Genomic DNA, 15,044 nt, shown 5'->3' with positions numbered 1-15,044 from the left:
CCAAACATGCATATGGCACAGGATCAGAATGACGACGACGATGATACATTTGCCAACGTCGATCAGTACTTTGCCGATCATGGGTACGGTGGCGACTTCATGGGGCCTCCTTCTCAAGAACCCAACCCAACAAAAGACGTGCGCGATCTAGCTGGTACCGCGGAGAAGCCAAGTTGCAACAGGCGTCGTCTGCCGTTCAGCTCTCAGGAGACGCCTCCAGCTGCCGACTTCACCGAGCCTTAGATAGGCGAGGTGCGAAATATTATCAGCCCCAGCACACTCAAGAAGGCGGTCTGTGAGCAGAACTCGGTCCCATTACAGGAGAAGAAGAAGGAACACAAAAGAAAGACTAACAAGGGTGCGGGCCAGCCGGCACCGAGTACGATCCGTGCTCAGGACGGGCCACCTTCACCTGAGGATATCTCGAGGAGGGTGCATGTGGCGGGTAGGCCGATGCTACCGAGAAATATGCTCGATGCTGCAACCGGTGCTATGCGGAGTCTGCATGACAGTGTTCTTTCTTTGGAGAAGCGGCGTCTCGGAGAGAAGGATGTGGCATACCCGGTTTTCGCGGCCAAGGTGCCAGAGGGCAAGGGCTTTGTGGATAACTCCATCGGGGGTACGATCGTCCTGCGGTTTGATGACATCCATGCTATGTTGAACCTTCATCCGCTGCACTACACCTTCGTTCGGTTATTTTCGCTGAGTATGGAGATGCGGATCATTCGCGACAAGACCCCGGACATCGTGATAGTCGACCCCTTCTACATGCGTGCCAAGATCTTGGGCAGCGCTGGGGAACGGCAAGTCGCGACTTCTTACCTCGAAGGCGTCATTCCGGCAAACCAAGATAAGGATAACTTCCTCGTGCCTTACTTTCCCGAGTAAGTCCTCCCCTCAACCGCCCCGTAACATATGAATTCTTAGATTTCGATTGTTTTTCTTTTAACATTCCGTGTTTTCTGCAGTGACACACATTGCACGCTCATCCTCCTAAGCCCCAAATATTCCATGGCCACGTATTTCGACTCGGACCGTCAGTCGAACGTAGACTACACAAATGTCAAGAAGGTTCTTGATGATGTTCTCCCCGGCTACGTCAAATCTGGAGGCACCTTCACCAGGCCTATTCGTAAGTATGGCAAGCACGTGTTCTCCCACAATACGACGTTCTGCTGCGTCAAGCAGCCGCCTGGCGGTCAGAAGGGTGCCTACTACGCCATCCATCACATGCGGGTGATCGTACGGGACCATCATCAACTTCTGCTATCGAGTAAACTCAAAGATTGGGCCGCGAGCGTGTCGGCAATCCAGGACGCGGACATCAGACAAGAATTCTTTCGCATCCAGTCGGAGTTTGCGCAAATCATCCATCAAGATGTCCTTCGTACCTCGGGGCAGTTCTACCTCAGAAATCAACCGTCCAACAGTGACATCGACACAATGCTACAAATGCAGGCTGACAACGACCGTTATTTCATGACTCCCACGATAGACGGCGGCTTCATCCATGCTCCGGTCCCTTGAGTCGAGTCGAAAGCAGTGATGCTGTGTCTAGTTCTGAAACATCGATTGGCTCATGTTGTAATTAAACTTTAATGAACTTGTAGTATGTCTCTTTGGTTTCGAGAGTCGTTCAACTTAGATGTAATCGATGCTATTAATGTCTTGCTTTTCTCTTTCAATTGTTCTGTTGCATACTTATATATTGCTTATGTATTGTCTGTGCATTGGTACTAACGTTTCGTTTGGCTCGTGCATAGCGATGCCGTCGTATGTCGTGTACAAGGGTAAGGTTCCCGGAGTCTACGACGACTGGGAGGAGTGTCGGAGACAGGTTCACCGATTCAATGGTAACAGTTACAAAGGGTACACCACTAGGGCCGAGGCCGAATCTAGATACGCCCGCTATCTAGCGGGAGAGGGGAGGGAGCGTTGGAGGAACCAGATGAAGAAGGGTTTCATCGTGATGACCGGAGCTCTCTTCTATGTGATGGTAGTTTAGATGATCGATATCGACTTGTAATGTGAAGACAAACTCGCTACTCGCGGTCTCGAGACTTGTAATATAATGTTCTATCTTTGTTCGGTCTTTTCAATTCGGAGACTAATATGATGAATTGTATTCAGAGACTAATATGATGAATTGTATTCAGAGACTAATCTTCTATTGTATTCGATGAATCTGTTGTTGATGTGTGCTGTCTATATTTTGTCCAATTATACGTTTTGTAACCTGTGCAAAAAACAGAAAATTAAAAAATAAAAATACCTAATATTCATACTAATGGCTCATCACATCACAGTGCGCCATTAGTATGCCAAAGGATACTAATGGCGCATCATTAAACAGTGCGCCATTAGTATGCTGAAGTTACTAATGGTGCATCTTGTTGTTGTGCGCCATTAGTATGCCAAAGCACCTGGGTATACATGGCCCCCTGGGAGGCATACTAATGGCGCACTGTTGTATATACTAATGGCGCATCTGAGGTCCGCCATTAGTATACCAGATACTAATGGCGCACCAGTGGTGCGCCATTAGTAAAATATACTAATGGCGTGGCACTAATGGCGCACCCTTAATGCGCCATTAATGGCCAAATTAGGTGCGCCATTAGTAGGCCTTTTCCTAGTAGTGGGGTACGTAGGTTCATAAAATTTCATCGATTGGACTGGCGGGGAGCCTTTATATGAGAAGTGCAGACTGCATTGCATTCACGTGTGTGTTGGCCATCTACTCCTCGGCCCTCTACTGCACCTGCCTTTGGCTGTATGACAGGTGGGCCAACCACCTATTGGGCCCACGAGTCATTCACCCAAACGCAGGTGCAGTAAGTTAATGAAGTTGTGTCCCCCTCCGTCCCAAAACACTTAGGCACGGTACATTAACTCCCTCCTCGTTTCTTATTTCGTGACATATCAACCAATGAGAGATGTGGGCCGTGCATGCTTTCAATGACTTGAGACTACCAAACTTGCATGTAATTCTATTAATTAGCAAAAAGACATTAAGTTCTCTCGCTTTCCCCTTCGTCTTGGTCACGGTGCACAAGAGCATAGTTAACAGTATACCTAGCTGCTGGCTATATGATGTTGCCATGTCATATAGAGCCATCACTTGTAGCCACTCATATAATAAGGTTAGCTATATATAAGGCTGGCTATAAGAGTACTACTTTTTCTCATCTTCTCTATCTCTTTCTTCATATTTATTGTATATCGGCCTAGGAATCCGCATATAGCGGCTCTTTCATGAGAGCCCACTCCTCTTTTTCACTTGCTCTAAGATGACTTAGACTAGCCACAGTGGGAGTAACTTTAGCAGTAACATCGAGTCTAACTCAACAAATTTGCTTATGTGGCAATGAGTTAATGAGGAGAGAGGTAGTTTGAGTAACTTAGCTAGTTACTGTAACATCACATGTCCCAGTGCAATATGAGTCTATAACCTAATAAATGAGGCTTTGCATGTTACCATACTTATGTTACTACCCACTATGAAAGGTAGTAACATAGTTTAGGGATATGTGTATGTTACTCTTCATTGTGGCTAGTCATACACCTAGACGGAGGGAGTAGTCTCAAGTCATTGGATGCATACGCACCCCATGTCTCGTATTGGGTGATTTCTTTTTTCGTGGCAAAAAACAGGGAACGAGGTGGGTAGTTAATGCACCGCGCCTAAAAGTTTTGGGATTACTATTTGGTTTTTGTAACGTGACTAACGCACCAGTACTGAGGGAGTACAATAGTAGTCTTTGATTGCAACTTTTTGTTGGTAGCTTACAAAGCTGAGCGCTCGGTGAGTACAATAGTAGTCTGATTGATGAGACTTCAGATTTGAGCCATCTACCGGAAGGAATAAAATAGTACACCATGTATTTATTTACAGAGGGAGTAGTACATTTTTTGTGCAGTTTGTCTAATTCACATCTAGATGTTTTCCAAGGATGTCACATCTAATCTCCCACAAATAACGTAGCAACAAGGAACAAAAAAAGCTGAGACAAGAAGAAAACAGGCCACAAACATAGTGGACATCAGGTTAGATGTGACATAACTATGTCACATCTAGATGTGTCCTAGACAGACCCTTTTTTGTCACATGCATTACTAGATATTGCTAGTCAAATACTAAATCCAGATGGACGTGGTAGTACTACTAAATCCGGACGGTGGTGCTAGTACTAGTAGTAGTACTACCAATGTAGTAGCACTGTACTACCCGTTGGTCAAATTATTACGTGTTGCTCCTCGCAGTGAAGGGACAAGACCCTGCGCCGGAGATGACACCTGAGTATAGGCACCGTGTTCGGCATAACATAGTCAGCCTCACCATCTGCAGTCACTATCATCATGGCTGTAGAGCTAGCCTGCTTACAACTAGCTGCGTTCAACATAATTTCTCGTGCATAGATGCCCGTGCATTGCATGTAACACCAAGATTGGGGGTGGACGGCGCTGGCAGCGGCCATCGCACCAGATTTTTCCATGGCCTTCTAGATGTGGTGGGCAGGAGATAAGGCTGATTGTGAGAGACAAGGAGTTGTTTTTAAATAGGGAACAAGTGCGGGCATTTTTTGCAAAGCTGGAGAAGTTTGGTTTGTATGCGTCAGATCTAGATCCGATGGCTATTGTTGAAAGATGGCAGGCACAACATCATCACCAACTCAGGACCTCTTTGATTCGCAGGATTTTGAAAACACAGGAATATGACACGGCAATATTACAAGTTTCAAACTGATATTACAAATGTTAGGAGTAATGCCGCACCTACGAAGAGGGAATCTAGGATGTTTACGTAAGAACTTTCGTTACTTTAGGTGGATGCAACATTATCGTACAAACTAAAATCCATTGCCCTAACAAGTCACTAATGGGCAAAACAAATTTCGAGCCTCTGGCCACTTGATGTTTCAAAAACAAATTAGCTTCTGAGGAGACTTTGTCAATTAGGCTTAGACGATTGCGGTGATCAGCACGCCATTCATTATTGCGCCAGAGAATGCCAAACCTCATTACCTTGAGCACACTTGCCTCCAGAACAAAGAGCCTGTCCAATTTAATCTCAGATGTGCTGCCTCGGTAGTCGACCAAATCAATTTCCGTAAGATGGAGATCAAGGCATTCGATGATATTGTTATAATGCAGCACATTTTTCACTTTCGGGTCTATTTTTATCTGCAAAAGAAGAGAACATATTAGAGCAGCTGGCTATATAAGATTGTCGTGTCATCAAGAGGTACCAATATCATTCGCTCATAGATAGGGTTGGCTGGCTAGTGATATTTTTTCACTCTCTCTCTCTCTGTCTCTTTCTCTTTCCTCTCATTTACCTAGGAGCACGTGAAGAGCTTGGGCATTTGTTGCCTTCCACTATGTGGCCGATGCCATATTTCGCAAAAGTATGCCACATAATACGCATCGATGTCAAATCAAAAGATTTTGGCACCGCTCTCGCGATGTGAGAGAGTTGGCACCGCAGTGCACACAGACCCACATGTATATAAAAAATCAATCAAACCAACTACACCAACCTCTCACTCTCCCAAACAAGTGTTTTTTTATTGCCCCAGTCCTCTCTCTCTCTCTCCCACGCAAGTGTGTTTTCATTACATGAGTTAATTTGGCACCGGAGCAAAGTAGGTGATCCAGATTGGGGCACCAGGTGAGCAATGGAGGGGCATCGATGCCAAATGCATCACAAGTGAATTTGGCACGTGTTTTGGCCTACATAGTGGAGGGCTGTTATAGCCCACTTTTGTACTACCTCGTATTTAGTGTAAAATTTTGACCATAGATTTACCTAAGAAAATGCCAATGCATGTCACCAAAAATTATACCATTTGAAATTATGTTCAAATATGAATCCAATGATATAATTTTTAGTGACATGCATTAACATTTTGTCAGTTAAATCTATGGTCAAATTTTGAAACTACAAAATAGGAAGAGTAAACCAGGACGGAGGTAGTACTTGATCTTAGGTTAACCATAGAGTTTTACTAGTATAAGTTAATTTCCACTATGACTAGCCTAGGCTACTATAGTAGTACAACAAAAAATGATGCAGGTGATCACGTGAGAAAAAAATACTAAAAACATTTATTTCGGTGAAGTGCGTAGATGTAGTTTTGAACACTACACTTGTCATCGTAATTTGGGAAAATTACGAAAAAAATTGAGCTACGTTGTGATTACCGTCTACTAATAGGAAAGAACTTTCACCTCGATGAGTAGCTTCTCCGTGCACGGAAAGCATGTAAGGAATCAAACAACTTGATCCAGATTGGGGCCGGTAGATTTTATTGCCAAGATCTTCACTGTGCGCATAAACTAGGTCAAGCTTGTGGGAATCATTTTCTGGAAGACGGCTGTAAATACATCAAGAAGAAATTTAAAAATGTGAATTTCAAGAAGACAGAGAAGAAGATGAGTGCTGTACCTGAACGATTATGGATCCAATAAAGAGTTCGGAGAATTTGGTAGACGGGTACACCAACGCTCTCAATTTTGGCGTGTCAATGACCCTGATTTTGTTGGACCTTCTAGATCAGATACAAGCAATCTCTCAAGGAAAGGCGCATTCTCAATGACCGTAACATGGAACAGCTGGAGTGGTCTCTTTCCAACTGATGTCTTGTTGCGGGGCCAGCAAGACACATAAATCCATCGGAGATTCGTCGAGGCGATGTGGAGGCTAATGAACCCGTGGATCAACTCAAGATGAAGGTACTCAAGCGCAGTACAGCTGCGGAGCAGGTGCTCCATAGCCTGCTTCAAGATGCCAACATTGAAGAGGTCGCGATGCTTGAGTATAGGGAGAAGAAGGGCGGGCGCGACATTAATCTGGGGAAGATAGCAGCAGCTGAAGCTGGCGGGGTGCAGCATTGGCGTGAGGCAGAGCGCGGACGGCGGCAGAGAGAGACGTCATCCAGTGCTACCTCTTGAGCACTGCTTTGGTTTTCCCTTGAAGAGGAAAGGGTGATGCAGCAAAGTAGCGTAAGTATTTCCCTCAGTTTTTGAGAACCAAGGTATCAATCTAGAAGGAGGCCACATGCAAGTCCCTCGTACCTACACAAACAAATAAGAACCTCGCAACCAACGTGATAAAGCGGTTGTCAATCCCTTCACGGTCACTTACGAGAGTGAGATCTAATAGAGATGATAAGATAATAATTTTGGTATTTTTATGATAAAGATTAGAAGTAAAGATTGCAAAATAAAATAGATTGGAAACTTATATGATAAAAGATAGACCCAGGGGCCATAGGTTTCACTAGTGGCTTCTGTCAAGATAGAATAAGTATTAAGATGGGTGAAAAAATTATTGTCAAGCAATTGATAGAAAAGCGAATAATTATGAGAATATATAGGCATGATCATGTATATAGGCATCACATCTGTGACAAGTAGACCGACTCCTGCCTGCATCTACTACTATTGCTCCACACATCGATCGCTATCCAGCATGCATCTAGAGTATTAAGTTCATAAGAACAGAGTAACGCATTAGATAAGATGACATCATGTAGAGGGATAAACTCAAGCAATATGATATAAACCCCATCCTTTTATCCTCGATGGCAAAAATACAATACGTGTCGTTTCCCTTTCTGTCACTGGGATCGAGCACCGCAAGATTGAACCCAAAGCTAAGCACTTCTCCCATTGCAAGAGAGATCAATCTAGTAAGCCAAACCAAACTGATAATTCAAAGAGACTTGCGAAGATAACCAGTCATACATAAAAGATTTCAGACAAGAATCAAATATTGTTCATGGATAGACTTGATCATAAACCCACAATTCATCGGATCTCGACAAACACACTGCAAAAAGAGTTACATCAAATAGATCTCTAAGAAGATCGAGGAGAACTTTGTATTGAGATCCAAAGAGAGAGAAGAATCCATCTAGCTAATAACTATGGACCCCGAAGGTCTAAAGTAAACTACTCACACATCATCGGAAGGGCCATGGAGTTGATATAGAGGCCCTCCGTGATCGATGCCCCCTCCAGCGGAGCTCCGGAAAAGGCCCCAAGATGGTATCTCTTGGGTACAGAAGGTTGCGGCAGTGGAAATAGGGTTTTGTGGTGCTCCTGGTTGTTTTCAGGGTATATGAGTATATATAGGAGGAAGAAGTAGGTCGGTTGAGCCACGAGGGGGGAGGGCACGCCTAGGGGGGTAGGCGCGCCCCCTGCCTCATGGACTCCTCGTTTGTTTCTTGACGTCCACTCCAAGTCCTCTGGATCACGTTTGTTCCAAAAATCACGTTCCCGAAGGTTTCATTCCGTTTGGACTCCATTTGATACTCCTTTTCCGCGAAACACTGAAATGGACAAAAAAACAACAATTTGCACTGGGCCTTGGGTTAATAGGTTAGTCCCAAAAATAATATAAAAGTGTAAAATAAAGCCCATTAAACATCCAAAACAGAATATATAATAGCATGGAACAATAAAAATTATAGATACGTTGGAGACGTATCAAGCATCCCCAAGCTTAATTCCTGCTCGTCCTCGAGTAGGTAAATGATAAAAATAGAATTTTTGATGTGGAATGCTTTCTATCATATTCTTCAATGTAATTTTCTCTATTGTGGCATGAATGTTCAGATCCGAAAGATTCAAGATAAAAGTTTAATGTTGACATAAAAATAATAATACTCCAAGTATTCTAACCAAGCAATTATGTCTTATCGAAATAACATAGCCAAAGAAAGCTTATCCCTACAAAATCATATAGTTTGGCCATGCTTCATTTTCGTCACACAAAATGCTCTCATCATGCACAACACCGATGACAGGCCAAGCAATTGTTTCATACTTAGCCTTTTCAAACTCTTTCAACTTTTAGGCAATATATGAGCGTGAGCCATGGACATAGCACTATGGGTGGAATAGAATATAATGATTGAGGTTGTGTGAGAAGACAAAATGGGAGAAAGTCTCACATTGACGTGGCTAATCAATGGGCTATGGAGATGCCCACCGATTGATGTCAATGCAAGGAGTAGGGATTGCCATGCAACGGATGCACTAGAGCTATAAATATATGAAAGCTCATCAAAGATACTAAGTGGGTGTGCATCCAACTTTCTTGCTCATGAAGACCTAGGGAATCTGAGGAAGCCCATCATTGGAATATACAAGCCAAGTTCTATAATGAAAAATTCCCACAAGTATATGAAAGTGACAAAATAAGAGATTGTCTATCATGAAGATCATGGTGCTACTTTGAAGCACAAGTGTGGAAAAGGGATAGTAACATTGTCCCTTCTCTCTTTTTCTCTCATTTTTTATTTGGGCTTTCTTTTCTCTTTTATTTTATGGCCTCTTTTTTTTTGCCCGAAGTCTCATCCCGACTTGTGGGGGAATCATAGTCTCCATCATCCTTTCCTCACATGGGACAATGCTCTAATGATGATCATCACGCTTTTTGTTTATTTACAACTCAAGAATTACAACTCGATACTTAGAACAAAATATGACTCTATGTGAATGCATCCAGCGGTGTACCGGGATTGCGATGAATCAAGAGTGACATGTCTGAAAAATTAAGCATGGTGGCTTTGCCACAAATACGATGTCAACTACATGATCATGCAAAGCAATATGATAATGATGATGTGTGTCATAATAAATGGAACAGTGGAAAGTTGCATGGCAATATATCTCGGAATGGCTATGGAAATGTGATAATAGGTAGGTATGGTGGCTGTTTTGAGGAAGATATAAGGAGGCTTATGTGTGACTAGCACATATGCCCGTGCGTTGCAACGGGAGAAAAATTGGACATGTCCTCAAATTAAGTGAAAATTGTATGTGCAAACACAGTTGTTCTTCACTACAAGGAAAGCGTTAATTGTTATGTCCATTATTTAAAAGTGTGCTATCCATTACAAAATGGTATTTGGTATATCTTTTTCAATAAGAACGTGTATTAATTGAATATGTAGTATAAGGTTAGATTACCTCGACCCATATTTACTCAGGCTTGTGCAATACTCAGGAAATTTAGTGTACTGTATGACAATCATAAAACCACACCGAACCAGGACCATGGTCCAAAATGTCACTATCATCTATAATCAATTGAACACCGACACTAAAAAGGATAGTGGTTCTAAAATTCTAAAGAAAATTTAGATCCTCTACCAAATCTGTCAAGACTCCCTGAAAATAAACCTCCTCAAAGAAGAAGATGAGAAGGAGAGAAATACACAGTTACAAGCCAAAGCTTGATGACACAGCCAACATTAGATGCTTGCTCATGGTTTCCAACAGATTTTCCCAAGAAAGAGGAGCTCCCAGAACAAACTCAACAAGCTCAAGCAACGACAGCAGGTCCCTATTATAGCAAGAGGAAAAAAAGAGGAATTGGACAATGAGAAGCAGCAAACAATGTTGTGACACAGTAAGCTTGCAAATAAACCACACTATTTGAAATAATATACAGCAAAGAATGAGAAAATGTGCATCTAGATTCGCTAAAGAAAGACTTTTCAAAAGCACATTTACTCGTGGAGCTATGCAAAAAAGAAATTACCTTCCGAAATGCCACTTATGTTGCCAAAAGCTAAAAAAGTAGCGAGCAACGGCACTATTGTTTCCACAGCATCATATATTCTGCAAATATCTCAAAAAATATACGTCCTAGAGTGAATAGAAAAAAAAACTATGACTGAATGGACCAATTGTTCCAGCACTCGACTCTATATCCCTTGCTGGGTGTTTGTCTCTTAATTGGGAGTTTATCTAATGATTGAATTCTAATCAGGGATCAGGACTGGCTCTACTATCTGCAGGCAAGAATATGATGTTGGCTTGCTAATGTTCAGGGGAAGAGAGTAGCACCTAACGCTAGAACTATGATCGGTTAGCTCCCAAACTTGAGAATCATGTGTGCACTGGCAGCAGCAAGAGGATGTTTCAAAGGTATGTTTACTGGGCATGCCTATTGACCATAATGCAAATAAAGTTTTGCTTCATCGCAGTTTGGACTACACAATAAGTGCAGAATGCAGCTCTTTAGTGTTTCTACATGTCTTTAATGGCACTGATTATCTTTCTGGTCATTAGTTTACCAAGTAAAATTTATTGTTGACTTACTTTGGCTGATATATTTGACACAACTATCTGGAACTTTTCTGTCGTTCTTGAGCCGACAACATGACCGGCCTTGGCGACTTTGCTGAAGGCACCATTGAACCAGCTTTTTCTAGCAGACACATATCAACAAGTAGAGGAAATAAGGGTGAAGGATCAGCCATACTGATAAAGGACATCATATGTTACTCCAAAGGTGCAAATATGTTACAAAGGTCTACATTTCATCAAGATACATTAAAACTTGATCACCAGATGATATAAAACACACACATATTGAGTAATTCAACTGTAGCAAAAGCTTGTAAAAGAAGAGACCCGTTGGTTTTCACAGCAGAGCCTGTATCATTTAGCTTGCGCTCTACAGCTAGCAAATCAGCCATTGTTTTGTCAGAAACATGGAACCTTTAGATTCAGATCGGATAAGTAACAACGATAGTCAACCAAATAACACTTGTAACTAAATTATGCGGACTAACCTGAAACTGCTTTCTAGATGAGCTAACCTGGAACTAACCTGAAAGGCAAGAGATATGGGGTGGAGCTGGTAGCGTGGAGGTTGGGCCTGAACCTGCCTTGGAGGGACAAGACGACCGGACGAGCTCTCCTCACTCCGCCGCAGTCGGCTTTGTTCTTCTGCGACTCCGCTCCACGAGCGCGGCGTGGTGTGGCCGATGTAGGAGAGGAGACAGGATGGAGGTGGGGGAGCTGATGCTTCTTCGATACAGCGCTCGATGGGAGAGGACAGAGCTCCACCTGCCGCGCCCATCCTCGAATCCGCCGCCCTGTCCCTCCGCGGGAACGCCATGATCCAGGGCTTCGCTCGACAAAGACCCCCCGTGCGGCGCTCTGGCCGCCTTCAACTAGGAAAACGGCGGCGGCGCCCAATCCTATTACGCGGGAGAGAGACGTGGGTCGGGAGAGGGCACAAATCCTCGCCGGCGTCGACCGGGGTCGGTCGCCTCGTGCAGCACCGGATCGAGCGTCGCCGGGGTCGGTCGCCTCGTGGCGGCTGAGATCGGGAGGAGAGGGAGATCTAGCTCGGGTGGTTGCACCATTATTTGTTGGGCTGCAAACGGGCATGTGGGCCTGATTTACTGGGCCGAAGAGCACGGGCGGGTATTGTTTGGATCGTTTGATGCACACGACGTTGTTCCCCGAATTAGTACCACCTCTCTTATATATTTTATAAATTGGTGAAAGCGTAAATTTACAGGAAGAAAGCGTATTGTGATGGTGAACCCACAGAGTCAATCTGTGCTTTATTATTAGGGATAGATAGAGCGTATCATATCACGGGGTTTGGACGCACCGGCGAAGTTTGCACCAACTCTCAAGGTGAGAAAGGGCAATGCACGGTACCGAAGAGGCTAGCAATGATGGAAGGGTGAGAGTGCGTATAATCCATGGACTCAACATTAGTCATAAAGAACTCACATACTTATTGCAAAAATCTACAAGTCATCGAAAGCAAGCACTACGTGCATGCTCCTAGGGGGATAGATTGGTAGGAAAAGACCATCGCTCGTCCCCGACCGCCACTCATAAGGAAAGCAATCAAAGAACACCTCATGCTTCAAATTTGTCACATAACGTTTACCATACGTGCATGATACGGGACTTGCAAACTTCAACACAAGTATTTCTCAATTTCACAATTACTCAACTAGCACACTTCTAGTATTACCACCTTTATATCCCAAAACAAATATCAAGCATCCAACTTCTCTTAGTGTTTAAAATTTATAACCAAAGCAAATTACCATGCTGTTCTAAAGGATTCTCAAAATAATATAAGTGAAGCACATAGAGTATTCTAATAAATTCCAATTCATGTGTGTCTCTCCCAAAAGGTGTATACAGCAAGGAGGATTGTGGTAAACTAAAAAGCAAAGAATTAAATCATACAAGACGCTCCAATCAAAACACATATCATGTGGTGAATAAAAATATAGCTCCAAGTAAAGTTACCGATGGACGAAGATGAAAGAGGGGATGCCTTCCGGGGCATCCCCAAGCTTAGGCTTTTGGTTGTCCTTGGATTTTACCTTGGGGTGCCTTGGGCATCCCCAATCTTAGGCTGTTTCCTCTCCTTGTTCCATAATCCATCAAATCTTTAACCAAAACTTGAAAACTTCACAACACAAAACTTAAAAGAAAATCTCGTGAGCTCCGTTAGTAAAAGAAAACAAACCACCACTTCAAGGTACTATAATGAACTCATTATTTATTTATATTGGTGTTAAAACTAATGTATTCCAACTTTTCTATGGTTCATAAACTCTATTACTAGCCATAGATTCATCAAAATAAGCAAACAACACACAAAAACAGAATCTGTCAAAAACAGAATGGTCTGCAGTAATCTGTAGGTTTCGAATACTTCTGGAACTCCAGAAATTCTAAAATAAATTTCTGGACGTGAGTAATTTATCTATTAATCATCTTCAAAAATAATTAACTAAATAGCACTCTCCAGTAAAAAATGGCAGCAAATCTCGTGAGCGCTAAAGTTTCTGTTTTTTACAGCAAGATCGCAAAGACTTTCCCCAAGTCTTCCCAAAGGTTATACTTGGCACAAACACTAATTAAAAGGATAAAAACACATATAAACAGAGGCTAGATTAATTATTCATTGAATAACAGCAAGTAAAAATATTGGGTTGTCTCCCAACAAGCGCTTTTCTTTAAAGCCGTATAGCTAGGCATTAGATTTCAACGATGCTCACATGAAAGACAAGAATTGAAACACAAAGAGAGCATCATAAAACACGTGACAAACGCATCTAAGTCTAACATACTTCCTATGAATAGGCATATTATAGGCAAACAAATTATCAAGGCAAGCAAAAACTAGCATATGCAAGGAAGCGAAAAGAAACAATAGCAATCTCAACATAACGAGAGGTAATTTAGTAACATGAAAATTTCTACCACCATATTTTCCTCTCTCATAATAATTATATGTAGGATCATAATCAAATTCAACAATATATTTATCACGAAACATATTCTTAACATGATCCACATGTATGCAAAGTTGACACTCTTCCAAAATAGTGGGATTAACATTAACTAAAGTCATGACCTCTCCAAACCCACTTTTATCAAGAACTTCATAAGAATGAACATTCTCCAAATATGTGGGATCTAAATTTGACACTCTTCCAAACCCACTTTCAATATTATTGCAAACATTACAATCAATCTCATATTCGTCATGGGGCTTAAATAAATTTTCAAGATCAAAAGAAGAATCATCCCAATCATGATCATTGCAACAAGTAGTAGACATAGCAAAACTAGCATCCCCAAGCTTAGGGTTTTGCATATTATAAGCACAATTGACATTAATAGAATTTATATTATCATCATTGCAATCATGCTTTTTATTCAAAGATCTATCTTGAATCACTCCATAAAGTACTTCATCACAATTTTCAGATTCACGAATTTCAAGCAAAACTTCATAAATATAATCTAGTGCACAAAAATCACTAGCAATTGGTTCATCATAATTGGATCTCTTAAAAAGATTAGCAACTGGATGAGGATCCATAGATCTAAGGTTCTCTATTTAGCAATAAATAAACAACTATTCCAACCAAACGAGCAAATGAGCCAAGTAAGACATCAAAGCAAACGGGAAAGATGCGAATGGAAAAAAGGGCGAATAAAACGGCAAGGGTGAAGAGGGGGAGACGAAAACAAGAGGCAAATGGCAAATAATGTAATGCGAGGGATAAGAGTTTGTGATGGGTACTTGGTATCTCTTGACTTGATGTAGATCTCCCCGGCAATGGCGCCAAAAATCCTTCTTGCTACCTCTCGAGCACTACGTTGGTTTTCCCTTGAAGAGGAAAGGGTGATGCAGCAAAGTAGGGTAAGTATTTCCCTCAGTTTTTGAGAACCAAGGTATCAATCCAGTA

Source organism: Triticum urartu, chromosome 3 (assembly GCF_003073215.2).
Source record: "Triticum urartu cultivar G1812 chromosome 3, Tu2.1, whole genome shotgun sequence".
Lineage (NCBI taxonomy): Eukaryota > Viridiplantae > Streptophyta > Magnoliopsida > Poales > Poaceae > Triticum > Triticum urartu.
The sequence above is the reverse complement of the archived record's forward strand: the minus strand, read 5'-3'. Positions refer to the sequence as shown.